General features: G+C 36.4%; 1 pseudogene; it reads left to right on the forward strand.

Annotated features, from left to right (window-relative positions):
• Window positions 1-24488: 24488 nt before the first annotated feature.
• On the forward strand, window positions 24489-25092 carry LOC100929170 (annotated as a pseudogene).
• The last annotated feature ends 2181 nt before the right edge of the window (window positions 25093-27273 follow it).

Raw genomic sequence — 27273 nt, forward strand, 5'->3', positions numbered from 1 at the left:
TGGGTTTCTCATCTGATGGGAGGATTATGACTATTCCAGATATGAGCAGATTATTGGTTCTTGCAATCCATAATGAAGGACATGGGAGTAAGGTGGTGCTTTACAAATGACAAATTTATGTAATACTTAGAACTTACAAGTTATAAAACACTTTCATCAAAACATTCCTGTGAAGGAGAGAGTGCAGAAAAAGAAATGGAGGGTCAGGGAGATTAGGCAATTTTCCCACAGATTCACATGATTGTTAAGTGATGGGTCACAAAATATGAATTCAAATCCTAGCTCTAAGGCCATTGTGGTTTCCTTGGTTCCATGCTATGTCTAACTTTTATAACTAGTACAGAAATGAAAACTTTTAAAATCTGTTTTGCTTTTTCTGCTGCAGAAAAGCTGATTCAACAAGGCCATTTAACCTCTAAGCTTAAATACACTGTTTGAAGGCAAGTGTGCTGTATCAATCTTCCCTATTAAGTTAAATGTGGAAACTGAGGTCCAGAGTATTTAGGTGATTTGCTTAAACTTATACAAGTAAGAGCTAAAATCCAGGCCCCTGATGATTCTACTATATCACAAGATGTTAAAATAAATTATTGTTCTAGTAATTGATTCCACATTTGTGACTGCTAATCTAAGACATAGGGTCATAGATTCAAGGCTGGAAGGAACTCAGAAGCTATCTAGTCCAACTCTCTCACTTTACAGAGAAGGAAGCTGAGGCCCAGTGACATAAATGATTGTTTAAGGTCACACAGTTATAAGAAGTAGGATTTGAATTTGGGTCTTTTAAATGCAGTCAGTTTTCTTTCTGATTTAGAAAATTATCTCCTTTCCCTGCCACCTCATACTTTAAATGCAGCATGTCTTAATTAGAGCAAATTCTGAATTCATTTTGTCTGAATAAGATGACATCATTGCTTGTTTGGATTGTGGGAATCTTGCATTTCAAAGGAGACAATAAACCTCAGTCAACACTTTCATTTATAAGAGATAATAATAAAAACCCTTTCATTAAAAGAAAAGGTCTTTGGGAAGAAAAGTAAGAACTTAAGCCAAATCATGAGCTTACTAATTGTTTCTGCCAGCTGTGAACATTAACCAGTGTTAAGCTTTTGGTCAGACATAAGTGGGAGAGCGCTTGTGTAATGCTTATGTCATGAGATGGGATGGACTCTAAACTTTTAGGCTATGATTTAAGAGACTTTATATTTATTTATGTTTCATGGGATCATAGATTTAGACGTGGTATAAACCTCTGGGATTATCTAGACTGACCCCCTCATTTGACAGATAAAGGAAATATTTGGATCTATGATATATCCAAATTTGTGTGCTGATGAGGTTTTTATAATATGCTTCTACTGTTTGCAAGTAGAATCTTTTTACAGTTGCCTTCCTAGGACATTAAGACCCTTTATTTCAAAGGAACTCATTTCCACATTGAATTAATTGTCGGTTTGGTACTTAGAATAAAGCAATGTTTGAAGCACACTGAATTGCAAACCCATTGTGAATAGCTGGGGAGAGCAATTTTTAAAAAGTTGTGAAAGCCTCTTCTCTTTGATTCCCTAAGAACCTCAATCTTCTCAGCTTCAGCCAGGAGGTGAGAGAATTATTGTCTCTCCTACTTGAGAATCCTTCCTAATTCAAAAGCACTTTCCTTTGTTAAGACACTCCACCTTATCTTAAGAGTGGTCTGTTTCAGTTCTCAGTTTCCTTGGCCATAGTCCTTTGGAGATATTATATAGACAAATCGTTAGGAGGAAGAGTATGAATACAAGTGTTTGTCCTGAAGATAAGTTCATTGTCTCACTTACTTCTTTATGTGAAATTGAATTATTCAAGATTTCAGACATTTTATAGGGTGGGAAAGTCTTCTGTCTTTTGTACTACGGAAAACTCCAAATTTGAGATTTGCTGAAATCTCTCCTGGGCAACTCCTCTTTCAGTAGAAAAACAAAAACAAAAATATGCATAATCAAGCAAAATAAATTCCCACACTTACTGGGTTCAAAAATATGTCTCTGAACCCAGAATCCATCACTTTGTCAGGAAGGATAGCCTGCTCTATCATCTGCTTAACCACTCATCTGTCTCTATAATGATTCTTTAGCCTTATCTCTGTAAGGAAAGAATTCCCAAGATTCTGTCCTTTGGTTTCCTCTCTTCTCACTCCAACACTATTTCTTTAGGCAATAATTTATCCCTCTGACTTCAGCTTTTACTTCTATGTGAGTGACTTTTAAATGTATATCTTTAGCCCTGACCTCATTTCTGAGTTTCAGACCAACACTGCCTACAATGCAAGATATCCCTTTGACAAATCTTACACAATATAACAAAATTTGAACTGCTTTAAGCAGAGTGGAAATACATAGGGTGCCAGAAGAACTGGATCTGAATCCTAGCTCTGACATATCACACCTATATGACCTTGAAGAAGCCACTGAACCTCTTTGATCTCAGTTTTCTCAACTATAAAATGAGATTTGGTTTCTACATTTGATTCTTGGAATTCCTAGCTTCATTCAAGTATCAGCTTAGATATCCCTTTTTCTCAGGTCTATTTCTTGGTGCTCTCTGCCCACTATATCAATCCCACAAATTACTTTGTATTCTAGTAATGGGAGAATTGGTTATGAGACCCTAGTCCTTAGAGCTTACTCTGACTTCCCCTATTGGGGAACTAGAGTGAGAGCAGACATTCCCTAAATGTTGCCAATCCAACACAAGGGACTTGGAGGAGATGGTTTCTGGTCACATATGATTTAGGGGTGTAATGACAAAAGTTTTTCAATTGGACATGAAGCTGGAAGAACTGATGCCCCAGGAGATGCTGAACTAGAACTGAATGTAAGTAAAAAAAGAACTCATGTTGATTCCTCAATTCTGGTAGCAAGTGAGAACTACCGTGAACTATTGGTGAGAGGGAAGGTCAGTTTTCCTATCTTCCACCTACTTGTCATATGTCTGTGAATTCATGAAGACTTTAAAAAAATTGTTTTTTATTACTTCCTGTTTCTAGGTGAATGAGTATTTAATTTTTTTTTTAATTTCTCTTCCTCCCCCCCCCATAGTATTTTTTCCAATTACATGAAATAGTTTTCAACATTCATTTTAATAAAATTTTGAGTTCTAAATTTGTCTCCTTTTTTCTCTTTTCTCCCTACTCCCCATGACAGCAAGAAAACATGGGCAATTATTTAAACTTATTTCCACATTAGTCAGGTTGTGAAAGAATCAGAAAAAAGGGGAAAATCATAAGAAGAAAAAACGAAAAACCAAAAAAAGATAGTATGTTTTGATCTGCATTTAGACACTATAATTCTTTTTTTCTAGATGTGGATAGCATTTTCCATCATGAGTCTTTTGGAATTGTCTTAGGTCATTTTATTGTTGAGAAGAACTAAGTCTATCATAGTTGATCACTGCACAAGGTTGCAACAACGGCAGTGTACAATGTTCTGCTGGTTCTGCTTGCCTCACTCAGCATCAGTTCATGTAAGTCTTTCCAGATGTTTCTGAAATCTGCCTGCTCATAATTTCTTAAAGCGCAACAATATCCTATTACATTAATATCCCACAACTTTTTAAGCCATTCACCCACTTGATGGGTATCCCTTCAATTTCCAACTCTTTGCCAACACAGAAAAGAGCTACTATGTAGATTTTTTTTTGGATGTGAGAGTCATTTTCCTTTTTGGGGAATCTTTTTGAAATACAGACCTAATAGTGACAATGCCAGAATGCCAGCCCTTTGGGCATAGTTCCAAATTGTTCTTCAGAATAGTTAGGTCAGTTCAGAACTCTATTGACAAATGCATTAGTGTTCTTCCCACATCCCTTTCAACATTTATCATTCTCTTTTCTTGTCATATTAGCTAGTCTGAGTGTAAGATGTACCTCAGAGTTATTTTAATTCCCATTTCTCTAGTCAATAATGATTTAGAACATTTTTCCATATGATTATAGATAGCTTTAATTTCTTCATCTGAAAACTACCTATTCATTTCCTTTGACTATTTATCAGTTGGGGAATGATTATTATTATTATAAATTTGACAAGTTTTCTATATATTTGAGAAAGAGAACTTTATCAGAAACCCTGGGTATAAAAATTGTTTCTCTGCTTTCTATCTTCATTCTAATCTTGGTCATATAGGTTTTGTGCAAAAACTTTTTAATTTAATGTAACCAAAACTATCCATTTTGTATTTCATAACGTTCTCTGCCTTTTGTTTGGTTGTAAATTCTTCACTTCTCCATAGACCTAATAGATCTTCCCCCTTACCAATAGTTTGTGGTAGTTCTATCTCACTTGCTAACAGAATTGAGGACTCAAAATAAGCTCTTTTTTATTTATTTAGACATTATTTCAAGAACCTGGAATCTTTGGGTTTATCAAACAGTAGATTACTATATCATTTACTATTGTATCTTGTGTAACTGCTTGATTCCATTGATGTACCCTTCTGTTTCTTAGTCAGTACTAAATAGAATTGATGACTGCCACTTTATAATATAGTTTTTGATCTGGTGGCTAAACCATCTTCCTCTTCATTCCCCCCCCCCCCCAACCCCAATTCCCTTGATAATCTTGACCTTTTTTTCTTCCAGATAACTTTTAAATTATTTTTTCCTAGCACTATAAAATAGTTTGTTAGTTTGATTGATATGGCACTGAATAGGTAAATCAACTTAGGTAGAATTGTCATTTTTATTACATTAGTTCAGCCTACTCATGAACAATATTTTCAGATATTTCCCCAGTTGTTTAGATCTGACTTTATTTGTGTGAAAAGTATTTTGTAATTGTATTCATATGATTCCTGAGTTTGTCTTTGCAGATAGACTCCTAAATATTTTATATCATTTCCAGTTATTTTAAATGGTAATTTTCCTTCTATCTTTTGCTGCTGGGCTTTGTTAGTAGTATAAAGAAATGCTGATGATATATGTGAATTTATTTTATGTCCTGCAACTTTGTTAAAGTTAATTGAGCTAGTTTTAGTTGATGATCTTGCAAAGAGTGATAATTTTGTTTCCTCAATGCTTATTCTAATTCCTTCAATTTCTTTTTCTTCTCTTATTGCAAAACTTATTCATTATTGAATAATCATGTTGATGATGAGCACTTTTGTTTTATGCCCTGATCTTATTGGGATTGCTTCCAGCTCATCCCCATTGCATATAATACTGATGGTTTTAAATAGACAGTTCTTGTCATTTTAAAGAAAAGTCCATTTATTCCTATATTTTCTAATGTTTTTAATAGGAATGGGTGCTATGTTTTGTTAAAAGTCTTTTCAGAATCTATTTAGAAAATCATATGATTTCTGTTAGTTTTGTTATTGATATGGCCAATTATGCTGATTGTTTCCCTGATACTGACCAGACTTGCATTTCTGGTATAAATTCTATCTGGTCATAGTATATATTTTGGTGATAAATTGTTGTAATCTCTTTGCTAATATTCTATTTAATATTTTTGCATCAATATTCATTAGGGAAATAGATCTGTAATTTTCTTTCTTTGTGTTGGTTCTTCCTGGCTTAGGTATCATTGCCAGATCTGTGTCATAAAAGGAATTATACAGGAATTCTTCTTTGCCTATTTTTGCAAATAGCTTATATAGCATTGGGATTACTTGTTGCTTTAAGTGTTTGGTAGAATTCACTTGTAAATTCATGTGGCCCTGGAGATTTTTTTTTTTAGGGAATTCATTGATAGCTTGTTTAATTTCTTCTTCTAAAATTTAATTTTTTTATTTCTTCTGTTAATCTGGGAAACATAATTTTTTTTGTCGATATTCATCCATTTTATTTAGATTGTCAGATTTGTGGGCTTACAGTTGGGCAAAACAGCTCCTAATTATTACTTTAATTACTTCATCATTGGTGGTGAATTCATGCTTGTCATTTTTGATAGTGGTAGTTTGTTTTTTTAATCAAATTAACCAACAGCTTTTTTTCATGTTGGTAAAATGTTGGTAAAACAATAATTTTTTTGATTTTACCAACATTGTTGTTGGTATATTGTTTCATTGTTTCATTATTGTCATTTTCTTTAATGAAATCAATGATTGTTTATATGATTTGTTTTTTGATCTACTCATTTTTTAGGATTAGACTATTTAGTCCCTAAGAAATTTTTAGTCTATCTTTTTGTGGCCCTTTATTCTTGTAATTTCTATTGTATCATGATTTGAAAAAGATGCATATGATATTTCTGCTTTTCTGCATTAGATTATGAGGTTTTTGTGCCCTAATACATGGTCAAGTTTTGTGTAGATGCTACATACTACTGAGAAAATAGTATATTCTTTTCTATCTTCACTTTTCTCCAGAAGTCTATCATATCTAACTTTTCTAAAATTCCATTCAGTTTCTTAACTTCTTTCTTATTTATTTTGTGATTAGATTTATCTAATTCTGAGAGGGGGAGGTTGAAGACCTTGACTAGTATAATTTTGTTGTCTATTTCTTCCTTTAACTCACTTAATTTTTCTAAAAATTGGATGCATTACCTCTTGCTGCACATATGTTTAATATTGAATTACTTCATTGTCTTTTAGCAATCCTTCATTTTCTCTTTTAATTAGATCTATTTTTTTGCTTTTGCTTTGTTTGAGATCAAAATTGTTATCCTTGCTTTTTTTTTTACTCCATCTGAAGAATAGTATGTTCTACTGAAGCCTTTTACTTTTACTCTGTGTGTATAGTTCTGCTTCAAATGTATTTCTTGTAAGCTATATATTGCAGGATTCTGGTTTTTAATTCATTCATCTATTCCTTCAGTTTTATTGGGGATTTCATCCCATTCACCTTTAGAGTTGATTACTAACCATGTATTTCTCTCCATCCTAGACTTTTATACTTTTCTCACCCATTTATACTTTTTTCTCTTCTTTCACTCTGTCCCTTCTCATTAGAGTTTTGCTTTTCTCCACTATCTCCCTCAATCTAGCCTCCCTTCTATCAGCCACCTGCTCTTTTCCTTCCCTTTTCCCCTCCTTCTGCCCTCCCTTTTTAATTATTTTAATTTTCTTTTTTAATAATAGTTTTTTATTTCAAAATATATCCAAAGATAGTTTTCATTATTCACCCTTGCAAAACCCTGTGTTTGAAGTTTTTCTCCCTTCCTTTCCCTCATCCCCCTTCCCTAGACAGCAAGCAATCCAATATATGTTAAACATGTACATATTTCCACAATTGTCATGCTGCACAAGAAAAATCAGATCATAAAGGAAAAAAATGAGAAAGAAAAACAAGCAAACAAACAACAAAAAAGATGCAAACACTATATTATGATCCTCTTTCAGTCTTTACAATCCTCTTTCTGAATGCAGATGGCTCTCTCCATCACAAGTTCTTTGGAATTGGCCTGAATTACCACATTGTTGAAAGAAAGAGCCAAGAGAGATACTGTTCTCAAGAATTACAAGTATCTTTCCATGTAGGGATATAAACAGTCTAACCTTATAAAATAGCATTTTTTTTCTTTCCTTTTTACCTTTTTATCCCCTCCCCCTTTTTTTATTTTTTACATTTTCTTCTATTTTTTTTTTCTTTTAATTTTGGTCTGATTCTTGATGTCTCATAGAGTCAGTAGTTTCCACTTGCCCAATTCAAATTTTTAAGGAATTATTTTGTACCTCCTTTTCCATTTGGCCAATTCTGCTTTTTAAGGAGTTGTTTTCTTTAGTGAACTTTTTTCCATTTGCTCAACTTTTCTTTTGCCTCTATTATTTGATTTTAAAAATTCATTTTAAATTCCTCCAAGATTTTTTTTGGGGGGTTAAGACTAATTTATATTCCTATTTGAGATTTCACAAGTAGGCATTTTGATATTGTTGTTCTTTTCTTGATTTTTATTTTGATCTTGCTTGTTGCCATAGTAGCTTTCTTTGATCAGGACTCTTTTATTTTAATTCATTTTTTAGTTTGTTTCATGACTTTTAAAATTGAACTCTGCTTTTGGGGCACAAGGGGCATTGTCCCAAGTTCAGGCAACTTCCTGGCTTCTATCTATCACCTTGGCTTCTGTGAATGAACATTCTGAAAGGTCCCAGGTAGGCAACTTGAGTCAGCAGCAGAATTCACAGGAATGAAGTTGCTGATGACAATGAAAGTACCTACAAATTCAGATGTAAAGATAGTTCCTCAAGAGTAGTGACAATTTCAATTTGGTGACCCCTGATGATTCAGAGACATGCTGACTATAGACTTTAGAAAACCACCTCTCTTCAGAGATCATTAGGAATATACACTTCGGGGAACCTCATGAAAACTTCACAAAGGAAGAAAAGGACTTCTGGAACCAGGAGTTTGGAGGTACCATGTGACCATACATAGTCTCTATTTTTTGACCATTGTATTTGAAGTTTCAGTTCATTCTTCCCATGTACCTTGTGTGTATAAGGAGATAATGTACCCTGATTTGGAGAGATTATTTTCTAATTACTGTTCTTGTTATATATTTTCAGTAAACCCATTTCTAAAAGCTAATGAAGTTCTAAAGATTGAATGAGAATAAAAAACACAATTTGCTATGTTAATTATTTCTTGTTATATATATGTATATACACATATATATATAACCTACACATATATATCTTATTTTACACACATTTATTCACATATTCTCTTCCTCTTTTTCCCCTCTCCCCCCACCTTAGATTGTATTGCCTGGAGGACACAGCCCTAATTTTATAGTTGGGGAAACTGAGATCAAAGAGATTAAAGGATTTATTTAAGGTCATGTTGTTGTTACAGGTCAGAAGCAGGATTCATATCCATGACCTTTGACTCCAAATCTAGCATAATTTTTAAAATTAAAGCTTTTTATCTTCAAAATATATACATGGATAATTTTCAACTTTAAACAAAACTTTGTGCTCTAATTTTTTCCTTCCCTTTTCCCCACTCCCTTCCATAGACAGCAAGTTATCCAATGTATGTTGAATATGTGCATTTCTTCTGTATACATTTCCACAAATATGGTACACAAGAAAAATCAGATCAAAAAGGGAAAAAAATGAAAAAACAAACAAACAAAATGCAAGCAAACAACAACAAAAAGAGTGAAAATACAATGTTGTGGTCCACGTTCAGTTCATATTGTCCTCTCTCTGAGTGTAAATGGCTGCACAAAACCATTGAAACTGGCCTGAATCACCTCATTATTGAAAAGAGCCAAGTCCATCAGAACTGAAATATTATGAATGCATAATCTTATTCTTGCTGTGTAAAATGATCTCCTGGTCCTGCTCATTTCACTTGGCACCAGTTCATGTAAGGCTTTCCAGGCCTTTCTGAAATCATCCTGACAATAATTTTTTATAGAACAATAATATTCCATAACATTCATATTCTATAATTTATTCAGCCATTCTCCAACTTATGGGCATCCACGCAGTTTCCAGGTCCTTGCCACTACAAAAAGGGCTGCCACAAACATTTTTTGTACATGTGGGTCTCTTTCCTTTTTTTATGATACACAAGCCCAGTAGAAACACTGTCCAGCATAATTTCTACTTGGCTCAAGGAACTCAATTTTGGCCATGTTGTGAATGAATTGCCCAAGGAGCACTGAGATGCAAATTCTTGCATTGTGGGTAGTGAGTGGGACATACAGGTCTGGAGCTCAGAAGAGAGATCTGGACCAAAAAGTCAAGTTTTCCTCCTTTTTCTATCCCCAGTTTTTAGCACAGCTGTTTTTCTCTCTTCTGCCACCTGCTGTCTCTATGAGTGGACATATATATGTGTGTGTGTACATACATATGTATATACTTCATATATGGATATTTTTTACTATCTACACATATATCATTTCTGCTCCAGTTGCATATAAGCTCCTTGAGGGCAAGATTTTTTCTATTATTTTTGTATTCCAAGTATCTAGCATAGGTCCGACGCACAGTAGGTGCTTAATGTTTGTTGAACTGGAAATTTAGGACTGGTAGGAGGGGAAGCTGGTGACTTGGCAAATAGACTGAGAAGGTATTATGGAGGCGGATTGAGGCTTGGAGTGAACTTTAGATCTCACCACATAGGAGATCTTTTACTTCATCTCTAAGTGGGGGCTGCCATGCTGTGTTCAAATGCAGGAATTTGTTGGGGTTGACCCCGCAGTAATTTTTGTTTTTAGACAAATAAAATTGGGTCAGTATTCACTAGGTGGCAGTATTACCCCATGTTCCCACCAGGAGAGCCATACTATATTGGCTCAAGAATTGCATGAATATTGAAGACAGACGTTTGGACTTTGATGCTAAACTCACGAAGTGACTTTTGAATTGCCCTACTTGTGACAGAGCTGTGGACCTGCTTTGCTAGGAAAGTTCTTGGCTGTCTAGAGGCATGTGACATCCATCCGTCCGTTACTTGGGTGATTTAAAAAAAAAAGAATCCTGTAGAGTAAAGGCCAGGGATTTCTGCTATCAGGGGAACCAAGTGGAGGAGTGAATCTCTCCTGAGGCGGTAGTTAAAAATATAATAGGCAATATGATAATTATGTATCGCACATAAGACAGGTTTTGAACTTTAGGAAATAAATGTTGCAAGCATGAGTTTTATTGCCAAATAATAATAATAGCCAGAAGAGAACTATGCTTTGTGGTTTTCTTTTAATCCCTTCCAATTCCTCACGTACAACTGGATAATTTTCAGGGAACTAGAGAAAGAGCCCCCTTTTAAGGGCAAATCTGTATGCTGAGCTCCTTGAACGAATCTGAACAAAACAGGAAGAGGAAAGTCTCAGCAATTAACTCGACTTTCAGAGAACATCTAGATATTTGGGGGAAAGCGAGACAATCCTGTTTTTCGAATAATTTCAAAATTATGTCACTGAAACAAACAAAAAAAGAGACTCAATGATTAATCTATTGAGGGGGGAAATAGATGTATAGGTTTTTGCATATCATAAGGCACTAGCTAAATGTCTGCTGTTTTTATTATTGACGTTCTGTGACAGTGTTTAAAAAGCTTAACTCAAAGCCCCGAATACCTCTATTGCCTCTGACACCTTCTAGTGGGTGACTGGATGTAGTCACTTTATTTCTCAATGCTCCAGACCAGAGAATCTAGAATCAAGCATGCTGCTTGACCACATCACTCTTGAGTGCAGCCCAAAGCAGATTAAGATGTAATTGGAAAATATTTAACAAAGTAAATAAATATACAATTAAAAATAGATAACATTCCTTTTTAAAACTAAGTCAATATGTGGCTTGAGGGAGCCTTTTCAATGGCTTGCTGGGTTGTTTCCTTTGTTCTGACACTTTGTGATCCTGTTTAGGGTTTTCTTGGCAGAAGTATTGGAGTGGTTTGCCATTTTCTTTTCCAGTTTATTTTACAGATGAGGAAACTGAGAGAAAGTTAAGTGACTTGCCCAGCATTCACAGCTAATGTTATCTAAGACCCGATTTGAAGTCAGGAAGATGAGTATTCCTGACTCCAGACCTGATACTCTATTCACTGCATCACCTTGCTGTGTTCTATATATATAGTATTTATGAATTTATATGTATGACTTTGCAGCACCTATTTCTAATTGTTTAACACTACTACTACTCTTGGCAGTTCTCTAAAACCATGTTACCAAACAGTGTTGATCTTCATTCTTGGAGAGAATTTCTTCATTCATTAATTCCCTAAACCAGTGAACTCACAGTCCACTCTTGATTCCTTTTATTGTTATTATTGTTTTTATCTTTTTCATCATCATTACTATTATTGAAATCAAAGAACCTGTGATCAAATACTGATTCTGCCACTTTAGAGTTTGAGTGACAGTTGACAATTTGCTTCCTCATGTATAAAATAAGATGTTTGGTTTGGATGGCATAGATGAGTTACATGATTGATAGAACTCTGAGAAGTCTGAGGTTGGAAAACTGAGTTCAAATGTTGTTATGTGGTCTTAATTTAGTTTCCTCATCTATAAAATAAAGGAATTGGGCTGGATGGGAATAAACATTTATATATTGTGTCTATTCTGTGCTAAAGCACTTTGTGAATATTTTTATTTCATTAGTTGCTTACAATGACCCTGCAGGGCAACTGCTGTTAGTATTCCTATTTTATAAATGAGGAAACTGAGGCAAATAGAGATCAAGTGACTTTCCAGAGACTCTATCTACTGCACCACCTTGAAACCTTTAAGAATGGTCTCTAAGGTCCTTCCAAATTTAAAACTATGAACCTATATTTTTATTTTTTGAAAAATGAGGCTTAACTTAGCTAGATTTGGGATGATGCTTGCTTTTAGACTTATTAATACTGGTTTTTTAGTTTTATTTTATTTATTTAAATTTTATTTTCTTTATTTTCTTCTTGTCTCCCTTTCTTTGATCTTCTCCTCTTTCTTCTCAGCCTTCTGTTTCTTTCCTCCTTTTGTTTCCTTCTCTTATATCTTTTCTTATTCCTATACCCAATTTTCTAGATTCCTAAATTCATTCCTTTTTGAAAGCCACTTCCTTGCAGGGAAAGAAAGGCAGGAGGAAGAGATGAGATTCCTCCGCCTACCACTTTTCCTTTAAAAATTCTTTGATATAATAATTCCCTAGGAGGAAGGAGAAAAGGGCTGTTGAAGTAAACTACTAAGATGTAAAAAATGATATTGATAAAATGTTATTAAAAAAAGAGAACTATCACTTCTGAGGAGGCCACTTTGGGGAGAGGAGGGAGGACAGGAGTAAGCTCTAGGGGAGCTCACCTAGAGTTTGACCTAGGAGGGGAAACAGGCCATCTGGTAGCTTCCTGCTTTAACTCATTTTTATTTCTAACTAGATGCTAAGCTCTAATGTTTCTTCTGTTTTAGGAGAGCAATTTAGTACCTACTAAAATCAGTACTCTGGGGCAATGCCCTGGCCATACAATCTCATTACATCTCTGCCCAGTGGATTTTGCCCTCTGATCTTTCAGAGATTAGTTTGGTTTATGATCAGCAATGGAAATGTAAGTCTAGACTGGGACAGGCTTTAGAAGGCTCTGACATGCTGGAAGGGCAAAGGAGCCTTGGCATTGGTATTAGAACTACTTCTGGCTTACAGACTATTCTAAGGCAGAACCAGGAATCCATCTTGGTCCAGGATTTCTGAGTGAATGTAGACCTCCTCTGGAGTGCACTTTGGAGTTAAGGTGGTTTTTTGGAAGTCTTCCAGAATGTACACAAATAAATGAGGGAAAACCTCAAATGCTCTTAGCAGCTAAAGCAATAAGATTAAGTTAGAACTAACTTACGTACAGAGGGTAGAGCCACTGTGGTCCAAGTGGTTGGCTTAAATATGTATGTTGGGGTTTTGGAGGAAAGAAAATGTCCTAGTCAGTCAAAACATATGGATTAAGCACCTACTACGTGTTATGCACTGAACTAAGAGCTAAGGATGTAAGGGAAGGCAAAAGATAGCCCTTGCTCTCAGAGTTTTTAATCATAGTTAAAGACTTCTTCTGAATTCTTAATTGAAGCATTTCAAAATATTGCCAATTTCCGAGGTGGAAATCACAAGAACCAACTAGTGCAGTGAAAAGATTTCTGAATTGGAAGTTCCATGGTCTTTGAAACATGGCTCTGGCCAATTCTCTGAAACTTCTGTAAAATGACAGGCTTGGTCTCTTTTACTTCTAAATCCTATGATCTTATTATCTCATGATAAATACTGTTAATTCTACGGCTAATATTTTTTATATTCCATAAGAAATAGTAGAGTTTGGCACAAAATGTGGCCAGAGCAAGAAGCATGAAATATACCTTAAATCCACTTTTTAAGGCAAATTCATTTTTGGAGAATACAGAGATGGGCGGTGCAGGTGTATACTGCCCCTCTGCTGAGAGGGAGGAGTTCACCTGAAACATAGCAGGTAGAGGAAGGAAACATACCATCTGATAGCTCTTTATGTTTCTGAACAATTCTTGTCAATTAAGTGTTACTGAAGTAGTAACTTAAGGAGAGGGGAAGGAATAAACATTTATTAAATACTTACTAAATTCCATACATTGTCCAAGCACTTTACAAATATTATCTCTTTTGATCCTCAAAATGGCATTGGGTGCTGATATTCTCCTCATTTTGCAAATGAGGAAACTGAGGTAAATAGAGTTTTTTAAAAATGACTTTTCCAGGATCATAGAGCTGATTAGTATCTGAGCTCACATTTGAATTCAAGTCTTCCTCACTCCAAGTCCAGAGCTTTCTCCACTGTGCCATCCTTCTACCTAGAGAGTTTAGGGCTTCCCTAAATTTTGACACCTGGAGAGTTTAGGGTCTCCCTAAATTTTGACATCAAAGCTCTGATTGCCCTGCCCTACATAGGTATACCTCTCCTCAGCAATGAGCCATTTATCCCAAGCTCAGAAAGGGCTAGGGATGTGTGGTCGTAGGTAAAAGTAAAAAATACTTCTCCCCCCTCAAAGGGTATACCTTAGGGAATTGATAACTTTGCTTGGCACTTTATCACTAGTCAAACATCACACAAGAAAACTTGTTCTTGTAATAAGACTCTCCTTAATGGATGATGTTCCACATGTTCCAAAACATTTTCCTCCCTACTACCTTGTGAGGTAAACAAGGCAGGTAGTATTACCTGTCCCCATTTTACAAACGAAGAAACTGAGTCTCAGAGAGTTGAAACATGGGGAACTTCAAAGGGGATTTAATTTCTGACTTACAGGCTCATTCCCTTTCTTCCATACCAAGCAGTATCTCTGATTCAATCAAGGAATCTGAGGATTAGTAGAAGAATGTTAAAGATTCATGTGCTTCCTAACTATGGTTTCAGTGGGTTTATTCAATCCCAACTCTGCCAAATACTACCTCTGTGACGTTGGACAATTTCCGAAACTTTTTGTGAACATCTCTAGAAATCAGGGACTTGGACTTAATAACAATAATGTTCTTGTTATTTAATTGTTTCCAGTCATGTTTGACAATTTGTGTTTCCTTTTGGTGCATGCTGGGTAAAAATATTGGAGTGGTTTGCCATTTCCTTCTCAAGATTCTTTTATAGATGAGGAAACTGAGATAAACAAGATTAAGTGATTTCCCCAGCCAGATTTTAAATCAGAAAGATGAATATTGCCGACTTAAGGGCCAGTACTCTATCCACTGTGTCAGCTAGCTGCCCATAATAGGTAGTACATACACACATATGTATATATTGGTGGTGAAGGTAGTGTCGTGTCTGATTCTTGTTTTTGGGGTCCCATTTGGGCTTTTCTTGGCAAACATACTGGAATGGTTTACCATTTTCTTCTCCAGATTATTTTAACTGGAATGAGGAAACGGAGGCAAACAGAGTTAAGTGACTTGCTCAGGGTCATACAATTTATAAATGTCTGAGGCTGGATTTGAACTGAGGAAGATGAATCCTCCTGACTCCAGACCCAACCTTCTACCACCTGATTGCTCTATGTTTATAGATAGTATTCACAAATCTATAAAATTTATACAGTACTTTAAAAAATGTTTATAAAATTTATTATGGGTATGATCTCATTGATCTTCATGATAGTTCTATAAACTAATGCTATTATTATTCTCAGGTAGATATTAAGAGACTTTGCCAGGGTCTCATGGTTAGTATATGTGTGAGAAGGGATTTGGCCTTCTTGACCTGATCCAATGTTACTTAATTGTATCGTGCTTTTTAGTTCTAAGTCTTTGATCTAATGAACTTTTGTGTAAAGTGAGAGTCAAAACTAGGATGGAGCCACTAGAGCTTTGTATCAGGGTCACTAAACTGGATTGGAAGAACATATATTCCTTTTCTCTTCTCTACTGTGAGAGCCCTGCCTTGCCCATGCTATACAAGAGCCCAGCCTTTCTTGCCTCTATCTCCACCTCCTTTGGAAGGGTTGCCAGAGTCAGATCAGGGAGGTTGTCCTCTGCACAATCTGCCCTGCAATTGTATTTGACCCTCATGTCAGAATTCTTAGTTATGGCTCTGTTTAAGCAAATTTCTGACTTCAGGAAATAATTCTGGTCCTCAGTTCCATGTAGTTCAAACAAAGAAAAAAAAAGAGGGAATCAATTCCCTTTGTGTCTGTATTCCTCTATGGGCAAGCAGATGAGGAAATCCCCATGAATTCTGTGCAGTCCTGGTGGTCTTCCGATCCTGGGGGATAGCATGCCTGCCAATGGAACCAAATGGCTTCTGGGAGCAGAGGAAGGATCTTTCCACAGGAAAAGTCAAGCACTTGAAGTGTATGAATTAACTGGTTAAGCAGGGCTCATGAACCATGATATCAGAGGACATAAGCCTTATTAAGGGAGAGCTACTCAGCAGAATGGAGTGGGGTAAAAGTTTCCTTATTTTCATCAGCTAATAATCAAAACAGTTTGACACTGGACAGAGAGAGAGCCAGAAAACGTGGAAGCAATTATTGAGTTAAACAAAATATCCCCAAATTATATGTTATTTTGCTTTTTGGATTTTTAAGGTAAAAGCATTTTTTGGAGATCCCATTATAAACTTCTCCTGAAATGACCAAATGAAAGGAAAATGAAAAGACTGGCAGCAAACCAAAGGCAAAGACAAGAAAAGGGATCTGTTGGAAGATACCAGTGGAAACTTGGGTGAGTTGACTCCCCATGACCACATGGTAGGTTCCAGCTTCAGTCCCCTGCAGCCTGGCTTTCAGTTTTGGCTCCAGGAATCAGGTCTACCAGACAGAGCTAAATCATTTGGAGACCGAGGTAGCCCACAGGTTGAGCATGGAGGGGCGTAGGCGAGATGTACTTTGCTTATTTGACCCTGACTCCTCCATGCTTGCTGGAGAATTTCATTTAAGCTCCGTCTTCACTAGTGTTTGCATTTCAACCTAATGTCACTGAAAAATGTGATGACAAAACCATATGTCCTACTCCTTTCAAGATCCTGAAATGGTGCTGGCTCATTTTTGGCTAATGGCATCAATAATAATAGTGAGAGCTATTTGTAGCACTTTCAAGTTTGCAAAACATGTTATCCCACTGAATCCTCGCAACAACTTCATGAAGGCTATGCTATTTATTGACCCATTTTATAGATAAGGAAACTGGCAAAGGTTTCCCAGAGTCACATAATTAGTAAATGTTTGATATAAAATTTGAGATTAGATCATCCTAAACTCAAATCCAGCACTTTAACTACTGTGCCATTTAGATGCCTTTATAACTGGTGAATAATTCTTAAGTGCTTTTAAAATGGGAAAGAAGCCTTCTTTGTTGTCATTAGGCAAGAGTATGGTCTTGGTCTGGTTCTGTGAAACAAGATGAAGGAAGGAAGAGGCTTGGTGATTTTGTGTTCTAACTGCACTTTAGGGTTTCATTGGTATAAGAATGTAAATGGACAAGATTTGAGTTACTAGCTAACCAGCATTTATTAAGCTCTTACTATATGCAAGGCCCTGTACTGAAGCACTGGAAATATAAAGAAAAGCAAAAACAAAGGGCAATTAGGTGGTGAAGTGGATAGAGTGGTGGACCTGTAGTTAAGAATATCCTGGTTCAGACATTTACTAGCTGTGTGATCCTGGACAAGTCACTTAATCCTGTTTGCCTTAGTTTCCTCATCTGTCAAATGACAAGGAAATAGGAAATCACTCTAGTATCTTCACCAACAAAATTCCAAATATGGTCAGAAAGAGTTGGATAATGACAAAAGCAAAAACAAAGATCTTGTCCTCAAGAAGAATACAATCTAAAGAGGTAGTCAACAGGTCAATAATTAAATTTGTATAAGATACTATATCAATATCTTTGTATTTATCTATTCAGAGAGAGAGTAGACCAGGGTAATCTCAAAGGAAAAGGTTGGGATGATCAAGAAAAATATTTTTTATTCTTTCTTGAATTATTGCCTCAAAATTATAAAAATATTTATCTTTTTGCTTTCTCAAATAGCAATAGTTCAGTTCTGTAAAATCAGCCTGAGGAAAGTATCAGGTGACAGTGGAAAGTACACTGAAATTTGGAGTGAGAGAATATGGGTTCAAATCCAGGCTTTATGACTTACTACTAGTGTGACCTCAGGCAAGTCATTGTGGCCTTTTAAGTTCCAATTTTCTTACCTCTAAAATGAGGGATTGGATTAGAACTCTAAAGTCTCATCTTTCTTTAAATCTATAATTTTGTGAATTTATGTAATTCCCAGAATTGAAAGAAAATAACTTTTTTTTCAACCAGAGATCAAAATGCTTTGTTTTGTATATGCATACTTTATTCCAACTTATTTATGGAACTAACTTTGCCAGTTGAATTGAAACTCCTTTGAGGCAGTCTTTTTCCTTTTTGCTTTTTGTTTCCCTAGTGAAGTAGGTAGCTGGCACAGTGGGTAGAGTAATGGATTTGGAGTCAGGACAACTCGAGTTCAAAGCCCACCTCAGATTTTAACAAGCTGGGTGACCTTGGACAAATTATGCAACCTCTGTCCACCTAAGTTTCCTCTTCTTTAAAATGAAACAATAATAGCACTTACCTTTCAAGGTTATTGAGAGGATCAAATGAAATAATATTTGTAAACACTTTGCACATTTTAAAGTTTGTAATAAATATTAGCTCTAAGTGTTTGGCTTAATCAGTGTTTGCTAAATTGAACTAGATTAAAAATAAATGTTCTAAGATTAGCTTTCTGACAGACATCCACAGAGTGTTAGAGTTGGAAAGAACCTTCGAGATGATCTAGTCCACCCTCCTGCCAGGTCCTGGCAACAGGATTGAAAAGTCAATTGCCTTGTCCCAAGTCACACTATCAAATCCTCATCCTAGGATACAAACACAAGTTTTTAGTGCATCCTCCATTCCTCTTCTTGGTTTGCTGATGTTCTCTGCAGCCACAGACATGGACTACTTCTACAGGCTACAAAAGAAATCATAAAGAAATTTTAGCCAAAGTTTTTTCCTTTGGATTTGAGGAGACAATAAAGGTTCTCCTTTTCCATGGTTTCTTCCCTTCCTTCCTTCCTCCCCCTCCTTCCCTTTTTTTCTCCCTCCCTCCCTCCCTCTCTCTCTTCTGCCTCCTTACCTCCCTTCCTTCCTTTTTTCCTTCGCATTCTAATATTCCTGACCTGTTAGTTAACTAACATTTATTAAGCACCTATTATGTGCCAGTTACTGTGCTGGGCATTGGGGATACAAAGAAAGGATTCCAAAATAAATAGATTAAAAGATTTTGGTATTCAGGAATAGAAGAGAAAATAATAACCATGATGATAAGACACATTTGCATAGAGGTTCAAGATTTCCAAAGATGATCCCTTGAAATAGGTGGAAAAGAAGGAATGGCAGAAGAGGGATTAGCACCATCTTGGAATCTGGAGAAGAGAGTTAAACCTCTCAAGGGAAGAACTGGAATTCTATTTGTTGCTTCTCTCTGTGCATCTCATGCCCATAATGAACCGAATGGTCTTTGCCTTGTGTCCTAGGCAAAGACAGATAGGAAATTTATTTTTAGACTGAAAATATCACCATGATTAGATTTTCTTTCTTATTTTTGGCTGATCTTAGTTGTATAGTAGATAGAGGATGCTGAAATTGAAGAGAAGAACTGAGTTCAAATCCTGTTTCATTTACTGCCTGTGTGACCGTGAGGAAATAACTTAACCTATATTGAATTTCAATTTCCTTATCTGTTAAATGGGAATGATAATAAAACTCAGTATTATGAGTGTTAAATAAGAAAATATATGTAAAGTTCTTGGTAAATCTTTTTTTTTTATTTAATAGCTTTTTATTTACAGGTTATATGCATGGGTAACTTTACAGCATTAACAATTGCCAAACCTCTTGTTCCAATTTTTCACCTCTTACCCCCCACTCCCTCCCCCAGATGGCAGGATGACCAGTAGATGTTAAATATATTAAAATATAAATTAGATACACAATAAGTATACATGACCAAAACGTTATTTTGCTGTACAAAAAGAATCAGACATATTGTACAATTAGCTTGTGAAGGAAATCAAAAATGCAGGTGGGCATAAATATAGGGATTGGGAATTCAATGTAATGGTTTTTAGTCATCTCCCAGAGTTCTTTCTCTGGGCGTAGCTGGTTCAGTTGGTAAATCTTAATTATATAATTGTTAACTATTATAGTTAATAGTAATAGACCCTTGGATTCAAACTCAAGAGTTTGGTCCAGACAAAGAATTTATTTAACCATGCATGCTATTACAAACCAAAGTGGGTCCAAGACTCTCAGTAAATCAAGGACACTATAGCTTGGTTTTTACATGGTTAATATACAATTTGGAGCAAGTAAAAAACAGGAAAAACAGGATTATAGAGAGTAAGACATTGGGTTTCTGATTGGTGGAGGATATTGAAAGATACTGAAGTGAAAGAGAGAGGAGTTAGTTTATGATGTATAAGTTGGGGGACCTTTCAAAGTGAAGGGTAATCATGACTTCTCCAAAATCAGGTGAGTTACAAGCAGCTGAAACTTAGCTTCACAAAATAGTGGAGACAGGCAAGATGAAATCACTAATGGAAGAAGACTTGGGTTCTAATTTCATTTTTCCACTTATTGCTTGTATGATCTTGGAGAAGTAACTAAATTTTTCTTAACCTCAATTTTCTCATGTATACATGAGAGGTTGGACTAGATCAGAAATTCTTAATTTGGGGTTCATTGATCTCTGAATGGGTGAAAATAGTTTTTTTTATTTTGACTAACTTCTAATAGAAATTTACCATTTCTTTTTATTTATTTTGTGCATTTAAAATATTCTGTGAAGGGGTCCATAGGCTTCACCAGATTGTTAAAAGGATTTTGATTCCCTAAAAGATGAATAACTCTTGGACTAGCTGATCCTTCCTAATTCTAATATTCTACAAACTGTGATATAAAGAATTATGATTTTCTGATTCTGACACTGGGTGTAGTTGTAGACAGAGATAGTCTTGGAGTTATGATCAAATATTACCTGTACAATAGTAAATGGGTGACACATGTGCAAAAATGTTTGTGGCAGCCCTTTTTTGTAGTAGCAAGAAACTGGAAACTGAGTGGAAGCCCATCAATTGGAGAATGGCTGAATAAATTGGGATATATGAATGTTATGGAATATTATTGTTCTATAAGAAATGACCAGCAGGATGATGTCAAAGAGCCCTAGAGAGACTTTCATGAACTGATGCTCAGTGAAGTGAGCAAAACCAGGAGATCATTGTACATGGCAACAAGAAGATTATATGATGATCAATTCTGATGGACGTGGCTCTTTTCACCAATGAGATGATTCAGACCAATTCTGATGATCTTGTGATGAAGAGAGACATCTACACCCAGAGAGAGGACTGTGGGAACTGAATGCAGATCACAACATAGTATTCTCACTCTTTTTGTTGTTTGCTTGTATTTTATTTTTGTTCTTATTTTTTCTTTTTGATTTGATTTTTCTTGTGCAGCAAGATAATTGCATAAATATGTACTCATATATTGTATTTAACATATATTTTTTTTTACCATATTTAACATATATTGGATTACTTGCTATCCAAAGAGAGTATGGGGATTAAAGGGGGGAAATTTGAACACAAGGTTTTGCAAGGATTAATGTTGAAAAATTATCTGTGCATTCTTTTGAAAATTAAAAAGCTTTAATAAAAAAATAAAAAAGGTTAAAAATAATATATGGGTGACCTTGGGCAAATAACTTAACTTTGGTTAATACTATTGTTTCAGGGAACTTTCTGAAACTGAGTTGTCTGAGTTGCTGGTGTATAGTTCCTTCTATCAATGAAATCCCACATCAGCATCCTTCATACCTACTCCTTTCTACCTCCATACTCATTTAATCCTCAATTTTGTCTGAAGCACAGGCAACCAGCTGAATAACTGAATAAACAATTCTATTTAAAAATTATTGTAAAAAGGTAGTTAGGTGGTACAGAGAGAGCTGGACCTATAGAAAGAAAGACCGGCATTCAAATCCAACCTCAGCTATTTCACAGCTGTTTGAGCCTAGGCAAGATACTTAACCTTTGAATGTTTGCGTTTCCTCTGGGGATAATAAGAACACCTACCTCCCAGGATTGTTGTAAGGATCAAATGAGATAATAATTGTAAACCTCAGAGCATTATGTAAATGCTAGTTATTATTATTGTCATTATCATTTTCCTTAAGCACCCAAGGGTTAGCCTTTCCCTGGAGAACTCTTGTACTAGAATGCTAAGATATTAGAGGCATTTCCCCCCCTTTGCCATGGTTCAGACTTGTCATCTTGTTTTTAAACCTCAGTATTTTCTGTGCATATATGAGATCTTTTTGGAACCCAGAAGGAAAGTATGCTGCTGCTAATTTAATATGACATGCTGCAGATGTGAGTAACATCAGGCCTTGCATATTTCTCCCATTCCCTGGGGGACTCGCACAGAACCTTCAAAGCTGTGTGGGAAAGACTTTTGCTGTATTTTACTGTCAGTAAGGATTAGATCCCAGGTGGTTGTTCAGAGGTGCACGTTCCTCTCTATCTACTGGACAGTGTCTGGATGACAGAAATCCATTTGTACTTGGACACAAGCTCATTGCTTTATTATCTTATGGACTGACACAAGTTGTGGGCCGAAGGGGAAATTGTTGAAAACCTTATGATGAGCAAGTTGGAAGGGTTTTGACAAGAAATAATAAGTATTTTACTTACTGAAGCCACTCGCCGTCCCTATGGCGGCAATTTTGCTGTGACAGATTGATCAGCTTCAGCTCCTTTTTAAAAAAAATTTTTTTTTGGATGTATTGAGTTTAAAGACCCCAGTTTTAACAGTGGCCAGAAGTGAATTTCTGTGGCCAAGATGTTCAGACATGGCCATCTGTTCTCTTAGGTATTGGCTTTGCCAAGTAATCCAATCCTTTGGCAGATGGTTTGTCATGCTCTTGGTTGGAGAATGACTTTGGAAGAGCACCCCCTGAGATGCGGGAAAGGGCTAAATCTGATACATAACATGCTCTAAACTCTGTCTCGGAGGGAAATCTTCATCAACATTAACAACCGTACTAATGATGATTGGAATGACTAATTAACAATAGCAAATAGAAGGTTTATTCTGAAAATTCTGTTGGGTGAGAAAAAGGGAGAATTCCTCCTTAATAAAGGAGAAATCAAGAGAAACCCTAGATTTTCTTGTGATCAAAACCTGAGTCCCAGCATGGCATAAAGCATGGAGTTGATGTCTTAATGCCTGCCTTGATATCTTTGTTCTATGCCTAAAGTACCTTCTCTCCTCACCTCTGTGTCTTAAGGTATCTGCCTTTAAGGCTCAACTGAGGTATCACAGTAGGAACAACATTTTTATAATAATTGTTATCCCTCTTTCCTATGTTATCTATTTGCATGCTATACCTGAACCTTCCTGTAAAAAAGAGCTGAATTGCACACAGTTAACCTATATCAGATTGCTTGCTATCTTGCTTGATGGGGAAAAAGGAAGGAGGAAAAAATTTTCAGACACAAGGTTTTGCAAAGATGAATGTTGAAAATTATTTTTGCATGTATTTGGAAAAATTAAAAAAATTAAAATTAAAAAAAAGGAACAGGGCTCCTTAAACTTTTTCCACTTATGATCCCTTTTCCCCTGAGAAACTTTTACTTCACCCTGGGTATGTAAGTATATAAAATAAGTATACAAATCAAACATTTATTGATAATAAATCATAATTTTGCAACCCCCCCCCCCCACATTCAGTGATGTGCCCCTATATGGGGTTTGCTGTAGACCAATACAATGATCCAAGACACTTCTGAAGAACTCATGATGAAAAAATGCTATCCATCTCCAGAGAGAGAACTGATAAACTTTGAGTGCAAATTGAATGATACATTTCTCACTTTATTTTTTGCAATATGGCTAATATGGAAATATGTTTTGCATGATTTCACATGTATAATTGATATCATATTATTTTCCTTCTTAGTTGGAGGAGGATGGAGTAAGAGAGAGGGAGATAATTTGGAACGCAAAATTTTAAAAGAAAATGTTTAAATAATAAATAAAAGGAAATCTGCTTTTAATAATACTATTGTAGATAGTTGACACCAGCACAATACTTTACACAATTTTTTTTGGACTGGACTTGAGATTTCATTGGTATCCTATATGAACCACGTACAAATGAGGATCTTTCCTGTCAGTGTAGGCTGGCATCCAGCCTGGAGCAATTAAGGGATGTAGAGGTCACGGGCAAGATCTGAACTCAGGCCCTCTTGCCTGGCAGCCAGCTCTCCACCACAACTACCTCACAGAAGTACTTAATTAATGGACCCAGTTCACATTTCTCTTTCCTCGGGATTCAATCCCATATTCAGAAACATCAGTTCTGGGAAAAAGCCTGAGCCCAGAACTTCTGCTTCCTGGCCTAGAGCCAGGTAACAATTTGTAAAAAATGGGATTATTTTAAAAATTCATTTAAATAAATGTGAATTGTTGAAAAGTGTAACATTAAAAAAAAAACCCAACTGTAGTGAATACATCTTGTTTGTTGGCTCTCTTCCGGGAAGCCCACCATGCATCATGGAGCTCCTGAATTAAGCCCCGACGAGCCGTTTTTCAGTTTCCTAAGACATGAAAAGCCCGATGGCACCTCACCCTCGCCTGTCACAGTACAAGTCCAAGTTCACAAATCACTCAGAGCTTCAAAAGTCCGAGCGATTAGATTATGTGAATCATTCCAGGAGATGGAGGATTGCTCATAGATGATGAGAAAGATGAGGAAGAGGTTGACATCATCAGGAAGTTGCTAGTCCCTATGCTAACCAGTTGATGCTATCCCAATGGTTGGCTGATGTCCCTTCAGTTCTGGAGTGGGAATGGCTCGTGGTGGGGGGGAAAAGATCCTGATTGTGGCCTCCAAGGGTTCCACTGCTGCGTGCACCCACCCAGAGTGGGTACTGTGCCAACAGACTTCCTTTCCGGCTTCCTGGAGGCCATACGTTTACCTCAGCCCCTGGCAAAGACCACACAATTGCTGATTGTATCTATAGTGAACTGAACCAGACCTACGGGGTCCAGGTGTGAAGTGCTGGAGGAGACACCCTGTCTATGACTGCCACCTGACTGTAGATTCTACTGGATGCATTCAAAGTCACCAGTTTGTGGATCTAAAGTATTCCCATGAGAATTCCCTGAGAATCTTCTAGCCCTATTCTCACCAGACTTACTCAGAGACCCAGACAACTTCTCACCAGCAAACCCACTAAACACATCCCCACACATCAAACCAGAGTGATACTTCCTATTTGCATATGCAATCCTACACTCAATTCCCAATAAACTAGGTGGAGTCCTCACTCTACTAGCATCCATCCTAATCCTTCTAATCATCCCCCTACTTCACACAGCCAACCAGCAAAGCATGATATTCTGTCCAGTATCCCAAACCTTATTATTCAGTGACTTTCCTTTTGAGATAGACTTCTTTTCTATCATAAGCAAACCTACGACAGCCCAGGCAGTACTCCATTAGGTGACTGGCTGGACCTATTACATAATTTCTGCTATCTTTGGCATCATGGTCCCAGATGACCCTCTGAATACCAAGTCAGACGTATGCTGTGCATCAGCTCCACAGATCATTGGGCACAAGAGAAATAAAAAGTCATGCCTCAGTTTCCCTGGTGACAAACCCCGCCCTTCCTGGACTTTGGGACTGAGATAATTAAGGTGGAGTTCTGGCCATTCTGGCATTCCAAAGCATCATAAACTCCACATGGCTTATCTGAAATGCTTGGGCATCTTCTGCTTCAGACATCCTGTCTCCTAGCTTCTTCACTTCCAACCTGTCAGAATTAAAAAATTATGGTCCTTCCTGGAGTTTCTGCTCATTAGTGCTCTACACCCCCTTGCCTTTATTTCCCTGATTGCTGAAGCCTTATAAAGAGTCTCTGGAATCCCTTGCTCATAGGCTGGTTTCACTAGTCCAATTCTCCACTATGAAAATATTAAAACCCCTCTAATCTCTGTCTTGCCTCAGTTTATCCACCATTACAAAAGGAAACAAGTGAAATGAATTTCCATGAGACTTTGAGAATGTGCACTATGAACTGGAGTACCTATCCACCCCAAGCTGGCCAGCTTTACCAGCAGCCAGACTGAAGCCACAAGCCTCCTGCAAAGCTGGCAAGCTCCTTTCTCCAGGTATCCAAGAAGGGCAAAGTGCCTTTGTGAACTGCTCTCTGAGCTTATTGCTCATGTAATAGAAAGGGCTAAGTTCGAGAGACTGGACTCAAGTTTACCCCTTTCAGTCAGATACAACTGAGCTGAGATCACTATTCCTCAAAGAAATGAACTATTCTCAGGATAAAGATCGCTACTCAGCAAGACCATATGAAACTGAAAATTGACATCCCATTTTATTTTGCATTTTAAGTCAGTTATTGATTGAGAATTGTATGTGATTAGTTTATCAATATTTTTGAGTCAAATTTGAACTTGATTGTGATAAAACTTCACATAGACTGTGTGTAGACTTCAGTGATAGAATTTGTAAGGGTTCAATTTACCTATTCTTAGGTAGTAGTCTAGTCTGTACTGTATTCTGAACACAAAAATTCTAAAGGTTTTTGGAAGGGAGGAAGGGAAAAGAAGATGAGTCAACCTGTTCATAGGATGTTTGCCTACCATGAGACTTTCTAGGGAATGAGTCAACTCTGTATTTTATCCTGTTGCTTTGGATTATGGGAATATGCTCTCTGATATTATGAAAATACCTGCTCTGAGTCAAGCGAATCTCTGTGTGACTAGTCAAAGTTTTAGTTTGGGTGGATATCACTGAATTACTTATAGTACTTTTATGTAATCAACTACATAAAAAGAATTACTCTGATTGTCAGTTGAATCCTTGGCTATTGAAGGGCCTTGGATACCTTTTTTGGAAATTGCTAATTTGCTAATAAATTGATCATACTTACTTTGTACCTTCTTATCCCAGATTTTTATTATAACAATCTCATGGCAGTTTCTTCAGTTGACTGGTGTTCAGATTGGGCTGAGCAATTCTAACTGCTAAAAGTGTATCTTGGATGTTATGTGTAAATGTATGGAATTTCTAAAAACTAAATTGTGTTTTTATGCATCTGGATAACTGTAAATTTCTCCACCCCAATCAGGAGCTTGGGTCACTCATTCCTTTTGAGGGACTGCGCCTTATTTCATCATGGTAAACTAGGTCTTAAGCAGGTAAATTTGGTAACTCATGTTTCTGAAAACTCAGAGATATTGGAAAGTTTTGGTCTTTGTATTAGCTCTACCTCCTGAGAAGGCAACAATGCATTTTTTTTCTTTAGACATTTCTGTAAGA

Source organism: Sarcophilus harrisii, chromosome 6 (genome assembly GCF_902635505.1).
Source record: "Sarcophilus harrisii chromosome 6, mSarHar1.11, whole genome shotgun sequence".
Classification (NCBI taxonomy): domain Eukaryota; kingdom Metazoa; phylum Chordata; class Mammalia; order Dasyuromorphia; family Dasyuridae; genus Sarcophilus; species Sarcophilus harrisii.